This window comes from Pteropus alecto, unplaced genomic scaffold (genome assembly GCF_000325575.1).
Source record: "Pteropus alecto unplaced genomic scaffold, ASM32557v1 scaffold103, whole genome shotgun sequence".
NCBI classification, from domain to species: Eukaryota; Metazoa; Chordata; class Mammalia; order Chiroptera; family Pteropodidae; genus Pteropus; species Pteropus alecto.
In genome coordinates this window covers 8,157,984-8,165,217 of record NW_006436288.1, presented here as the reverse complement: position 1 = coordinate 8,165,217, position 7,234 = coordinate 8,157,984, and the positions used below count along the sequence as shown (strand labels likewise).

General features: G+C 34.9%; 1 protein-coding gene across 4 annotated transcripts in view; it reads left to right on the top strand.

Moving 5' to 3' along the window:
* SOX5 (SRY-box 5) overlaps positions 1-7,234 on the top strand; it is a 378,734-nt gene that overhangs the window by 339,044 nt on the left and 32,456 nt on the right. The window lies entirely within an intron of this gene.

Genomic DNA, 7,234 nt, shown 5'->3' with positions numbered 1-7,234 from the left:
ATTAATCACAGAGAGCAATGGTTCCAGAGTCTTATTGTTAGGTGACTTGCCTTTTCCATCACTGAAATTTATTTCCATTTTTTGTGATATGTACAAAGTATACATAATAATGAAATACACTCTGCCTAATCAGCAGCCAATCATTAGAGTATAAAGTTTGTTCAGTCCATTCTATTTGAGATTTACTTAAACACAGCAAAGTATTGTAAAAAGTGAGTAGCTTCATTTTCCCATAATTGTCATTTTAGAAGAGTAAGCAAACACTAGAAAAATGATCCAAAAGCTAACTTTTTAAAATAATTAAATAATTTTAGTAAACATCATATTAGACTGTAAATACTTACTTCAAATAACATTTATTGATATGCTTATTATTGGCATACAATTATGAAAAGCCTGGCACAAACCAGCCCTCCAGGAGCTCAGGATTTAGTTGAGGGAAAAGTCATTTATCTTATAGCACAAGTCAGCTGTACTAAGTGCTATTCTAGTGCAAGGGTACAATCCGATAGTCAAAAAGAAGAAAGTGATGGGTTCTATTTGGAAATGATTAAGGAAGACTAAGTTGGAGATCATCTAAAACAAATGGAGCCTTGAAGAAGAAAAAGAAAACCAGAGTAAAATATCATATTTTTGAGAAATTTACCGATTTGGCTAAAATATAAAATGAGTGTGTAGTGGAAAGTGATCAGAGCTAAAACTGAAAGGAGTAGATGGAATCTGATTGAATGATATCCTGAGAAATTTTGACTTTTTCTCCAGACAGCAATGTGATCAGAACTTTAAGAAGAGTATTGGCAGCAGAAAGAGATTGGAATCAGAGAAACTATTGTTTTAGTGTAGGACAAAAGTAAGTTACATGAACTAGAAATAGGAATCATAAGAAAAGGAGAGAATAGATTGAAGAGATATTATTAAAGAAGAATTGGCATAATGTATCCACAGTAGAATATACTTGGTGAGGTTCAAGTTGGAGATAAGAGTCTAGGATTTTGAATTTATAAAATAAAGATAGTGCCTTAACTATGAAACAGAAGGCCAAAGTGGAAACAGATTTAGGGGAAGACATAAATATAAAAATTTAATAAATGTTGAACTTGAAGCACAAGGAGCCATTTATGTAGAGATGTTCAGAAGGAAATGGAAATTTAAGTCTGATATTCAAAAAGGGTGCTAGAACCTTAGACATAGAAATTATTCCCCATCGAGGTTGTTGAAGCTGTCAGAGCAAATAAGTTCACCAAAAAGAGTGTTTAAGGTAAGAAAAGAAGGACTAAAGGATCATAGGTATTGCTTACTGTATTAGTTATCTATTGCCGCATAACAAATTAACCCAAAACTCAGCAAGGTAAAACAACCAACATTTATTATCTCACAGTTTCTAACGGTCAGGAATCTGAGAGAAGCTTAGCGGGGGAGGAGGGGGGGAGAGTGTTCTGGCATAGAGTCTCTTTTATGGTTGTTAGCCAGGGCTGCAGGATCTTACTGGGGATGGATGATCCTTTTGCAGAATAACTCACTCATATGGCTGTTGGCTGGAGACCTTAGTTCTTTGCTGCATGACTCTTCCCATAATGCTGCTCATAGCATGGCAGCTAACTTTCCCCAGAGTTGAATGATCCAAGAGGGAGAACAAAGAGAAAGCCATGGTGTCTCTTATGCCCTGGTCTCCAGTGTCACAGATAGTCGGTTCTGCTTTACTCTTTTCATTATAAGATAATCACTTAGTCCAGCCCAACTCAAGAGAGGGGAATTAGGCTCCATGTCAGAAAGGAGAAATATCAAAGTATCTTTGGATATACTTCAAAACCACCATACTTTGGGGCGGCGGGTAAAACTGATAAAAAGCAAGTGAGTGTCTTAGAATCAGAATGAAGATAGGGCATTATCATGCTAGTCTAAGAATACAATAGTTCAAAAAAGAAAGATTATTTAATGGTGTCATATTTTGTAGAAAAGTTAATGAACATGAAGAAGAAAGGCATTAAGATTTAGCTGGAGCTCGTGGATAGGCAGACTTGAACAGAGAAGTTTTAGTAGAAAAGTTTAGCAGAATTCCAATTACAAAGATTTGAGAAATATGAGGAAAGAAAGTACAATTGATAAATAGATCAGTCTCTTTGTAAGCCTGATATTGAGAAGAGATTTTGAGAAGGCTGAGTAGAGACAGGTTTTAGAGTAGAAAAATCATATAACATATATTTTCAAAGAGAAGAGCTGGAGAGAGAAATAGATATAAAACAGTACATGGGTGATGATAAAGGAAGAAGAAATGATGACAAATGATTAACTTTGGAAAGCAGAAATGCCTCTTCTTTTTTTCTGAGACCAAAAGAAATGAAGAAAAAAGGGTAAAGTTACAGAGAAATTGTGGGATAGACAGAAAGAAAGCTGACGGGGTATGTTTTAAATGCTTCTATCCTCACAAAGTAGAATTCCAGATTATTTGTCAAGAGGAAGTCAGTTTGGTACAGTGAGAAACAAAACAATGAAAACCTAGGTTTTTAGAAGTTGAAAAGTTAAGGTATGCATGTGCTTTTATCATTATGCACCACTCTGTTACGCTCTCTCAATTACTATGTTCAACATCTTACACGAATACCAGGATAAGGATAAGACTTGCTTTCGTGTCCTACATATGTAAGAGAAAAATATTTTACTTGGCAAGAATTATTCATTTTCATAATAGACATGAAGGCTCATAAATATCATAATGTTGGTATATGAGCTACTTTTGTAATGTCATTCGAACTAGAATATTAAACTAATGGAATAACTAAAATATTTGCATTTTGATCATATGATAATTTTTTACTTCGGCACTTTTGGATGAAGTATGACAAAATATTTTAGAAAGGCAAGAATATATTTAATGACATTTATCATCTGACTTTCTCTTATATTTTTTTCCCTGAAAAGTTCCTTCACCACATATGCATCCGTCATATTTTTAAGGATTTGAGGCCACTACAATTTACTTTTCTCTTTTCAACAAATGCAGATGTTGAAAGCTGAACCTGTAATGAGTAATAATGTAGTTGGATAAAAGTTGTGAGCATTAATGGTGTCGTAAAGGTCACCCCTGAAAGAAGAATTAATGTATTATGCCATTAATAAAGCATGGAAAACTGTGAACCAAAAGATAACTTAAGATACCATTAATGACATGGGCTCTTTGCTATATATCTATCAGCTACAAATATAGAAAGTAAGTTTTTGAGGTTGGTGACCAATATTACTGTATATTCTATAAGAATGCTTTTGATATGATACGCAAATGATAGGCAGCTCCAAAGAAAGGGACTCCTTTAAAGGCATGAATAGTTCAGAAGAATGATGGATAATTTTAGACTCTTTTGACCAAATGTTATCTTTCCCTTATGGGCCTTTTTCACTTAGGTTGTACATATGTATAACACTTTTAACTTTTTTCAAAGCATTTTTAATCTATGTTCTCACTTCAGCTAACTTTAGAATTATAGACTCTTAACTTGATAGAGCAGATATCCATATCATCCAGATAAAACTTATTTTACAGATAAGGACCTGAAGCCTGTAGAGGTTAAGTGCTTACTGGGGATTCTAAGTAAGTTTCTGTCACAGTGTAGGCAGTTCTATGGTTCTATTTTTATTACCTCTGATTTAATTTCAAAGAAACAAATGTACATAAAGACCTAGTAGCTTGCCTAAACTCACAGCCAGTGGGAGTTGCAGCCTTACAGTCATAGTCTCTGGGTTGACATGCTTTCTTTTCAGTTATTGCCTATTGGTAGTCTGTCTCCATTAGATGCCTTACTCGGTCATTTATTTAACCTTTCACTCATTCGTCCAGTAAATGGATTTAAAATATCTCCTCTACAGTTGCATTTTGCTAAGTCTGGAGGATAAGCAGAAAAGAGTGCTGAACTGAAACTTTAGATGTCTACAGTTTGTCTTAGCATGTCTTTGGAAAATGTTGGATCACATTATTCTTACCCTTCATTCCTCAGAGACATTAACACATGATAAGTAAAACTTTACCTGAGCAAATGTAGTAGATACACATCGAGTCAATAAAATGAAGGGAAATATTTTCAAGTCCATTAATTTGGTTCTTTATTTCTACAACTTGCTAATTTAAAATATAAGGACATGAAGGAGATTACCTTGGAAACGTTTACATTTTTAAAGAGAAAAACTTTTATGAGGGTTAGTTATTGAACAAGAATATTGTAAAAGTTTTATGGAATGCCATTGAATTATCAGGAAGTTAGGGGTATTATTCAACATCTGGCAATTAACATTTGCATAGCACTTTACAATTTGCACACTGCTTTTACATTTATTGTTTAATTAATCCTTGTGAGGTTCTACAGATGAAGAAATGGCTATGTATTATGGTGCTAAAAATGTGATGATGATTTGACCTTAAAAACAGGAAAAAATTAATATTTATTGAAAATAATTTGTAACACCTGTACCCTTACTTTTACTTATAGCTAAAAAGTCTTATGTAAAATAAATATGTAGTAAATAAGAATTCATGTTGTCCTGATAGCATCTGTTAGGTCCATGAATTTTAATAAATCTGTGTCATATGGTATAGGTTTCCATTGATATAATGACATGGAAAGTCAGTGAACTTGGAATTATAAAGGTAGATATGTTCAACTTAGAAATATGCTTTCATTCCTTCAACAGACTCTGTCCTGGAACAAAGGAATAAAAGACTGAAAGAAAAAAAAGCCCTCAAGTAGTTCACAGACTGGTGTGAAAGATGAATGTAGAAAAAGGAAAGACAGTGTGACAGTAAACACACATATAAAGTTTTCAAGGAGCATTTGAATGGGAAGTACTAATAATGGCAAAAAGCATGTCTAGGGTATGTCAGGGGAGTCCTTATGGAATTATTTTTCTTCACAAACTATTACAGATTATCACCTTATGGAATGTTCCTTTAAGCATTAGGGTACCAAGAGATGGGTTTTTAGTCTGGTAAAGGGACATGATCCAAACCTTATTTTGGAATATTTTGGACTGCTTTATCTGGAAGCAGAGTAGGAGATGAATTCCAGGAGTGTAAGCTTAAAGTTAGGGAAACCAGTTAGGAGTTTCAGGCATTAGCCCAAGTGAGATATGAGGTGCCTTTAGCAAAAGCAGGGACCATGGGGATGGAGAAGAAGCACATTTGAGAGCTGAGAAGGAGGCAGAGATTTCAGGGTTTGGTTGCCTTTTGTATGTATGGATTAAAGGAGATACCTTAGATGACTCCCACGTGACTGGATGGGGGCAACTGGAAAGGGATATGAATGTAGAAGGAACAGATTGAGGCAGTGGGAAGATGATGAATCCTGTGCTAGATGTACTGCATTTCCGGTACTCATGGGACATTCAAGTAGAGAAGCTCAGGAGACAGATATATGTATCTAGGAATCAGAAAAGATGCGATACACACAGTAAATATTTTACAGTACTAGAGAGCATCCCTTGATTCTTAGGAGCAAGTTTAAGACCAATTGTGGTATATTGGATTCTAAGGCCACGACAACAAATTATCATAAACTGAGTGGCTTAAAACAAATTTATGCTATCACTATTTGGAAACTAGAAATCCAAAGTCAAGGTGTCAGCAAGGATTAGATCCTTCCAGAGTCTCTGAGGGAGAGAATCTGTACCATGCCTCTTGCCTGGCTTCTAGTGGCTGCTGGCAGTACTTAGTGTTCCTTGGTTTACAGATGCATAACTTCAGTCTCTGTTTCTGTAGTCACATGACCTTCTTCTGCATGTCTCTGTATGTTAAATCTCTCTCTCATTCCTCTTATAAGAACACCAGTCATTGGATTTAAGGCCCATACTACATCTAGGGTGATCTCATTTCAAGATTCATAATTTAATTACATTTACAAAACTTCTATTTCCAAATAAGATCAAATTCACAGATACCAGGAGTTAGGATAGGGCATGGACATATCTTTTTAGAGACACATTCAACCCATCACAAGTAATTTTCTGTTTTTCCTTCTACTTTTCAACAGCTTCATTTATTGTGGAGCAGCCATTACTCTTTCTGTTTAGGTTTTATCCTAAGATTGGACTTTCCAGTTTGTCCATTTTTTCTGCCCCTGAAAATATAAAAAAGTGTTCTTTTTTAATTTTGAGAATTGTGTTGGTAATGGCTAAGAAGAAACACAAGCATAAAAAAATCAAATTGTGGTAAAATTAACAAGGTTGTAGAATCTCAGAAATTTCTTAACTTAATGATTCCTAACCTGCATTTCCTAAATCTCATCTGAGTTGCTATCTGGAGCCATATTGGCCTTTGCCCCCTCTTTTACCTCCTAAGATTGAGGCTCACCAAACCTCTCCTAAACACATAGGCTGTCTTCTGATCCTGTCTTTAGATACAATTGCTGCCTCAGTATATAATGAAGGAAGAATAAAATGTATTGGGGATATTTTTGACTTGGGGTGACTTCCATCTAACTGAACCTCTCTACCAACAAGAAATTATATCCCCTTCACAGACTTTATCGTAATAGGTAAATCCATGCAACAAGACTGCTGAGGGTAAGCATATAGGGCAAAAGAAGAAAGAAAGAAATGAACATTTTTTTACTGACTTCTCAGATACCAAGTGTTATCTACACCTCTGTGTGTATTTTATTTAACTTTTCTATTGACCATAGATTTGTTTTACAGTTGCGGGAAATAGACAGTCAGTGAGATTAACTGTTGTAATTTGTCAAATATCATACTTTCCAAGAAGTAGAAACCCAGATTCATTTGAACCCAGTGCTCAAATTTTACCTGTTTCACTATGCTATGTTGCAAATAAACTGACAGTTACTGTCAGGGACCATTTGTTATGCTAAAAAAAACTATATTAACTCATTTAATTTTCATGACATTTATTTTATCTGCTAAGTGTTATCCCCATTTAACCAATAGATCATTGAGACTTAGAAAAGTAAAACAACTTGTGAAATTTATATAGCCAGTAAGTGGTAAAGCTAGGATTTAGTTCAGATTTGTTCAGTTCCAAAACATATACTTTTCTGAGGATTGGAACTTTGGACCAAAGTCTAAAGAGCAGGTGAAGAAAGGATCCCAGGAAAGGAAGTGGAAATGGAGGAGTCAGAGGAGAGGAAAGAAGGAATTTGAATAGTAAGGAGATTGTCAGTGCTGTCATTCTGCAAGAAATGGAAAATGCCCCTTGGATTTGGGGCATTTTGAGCAAGGGAAGCAGAGATTGTAG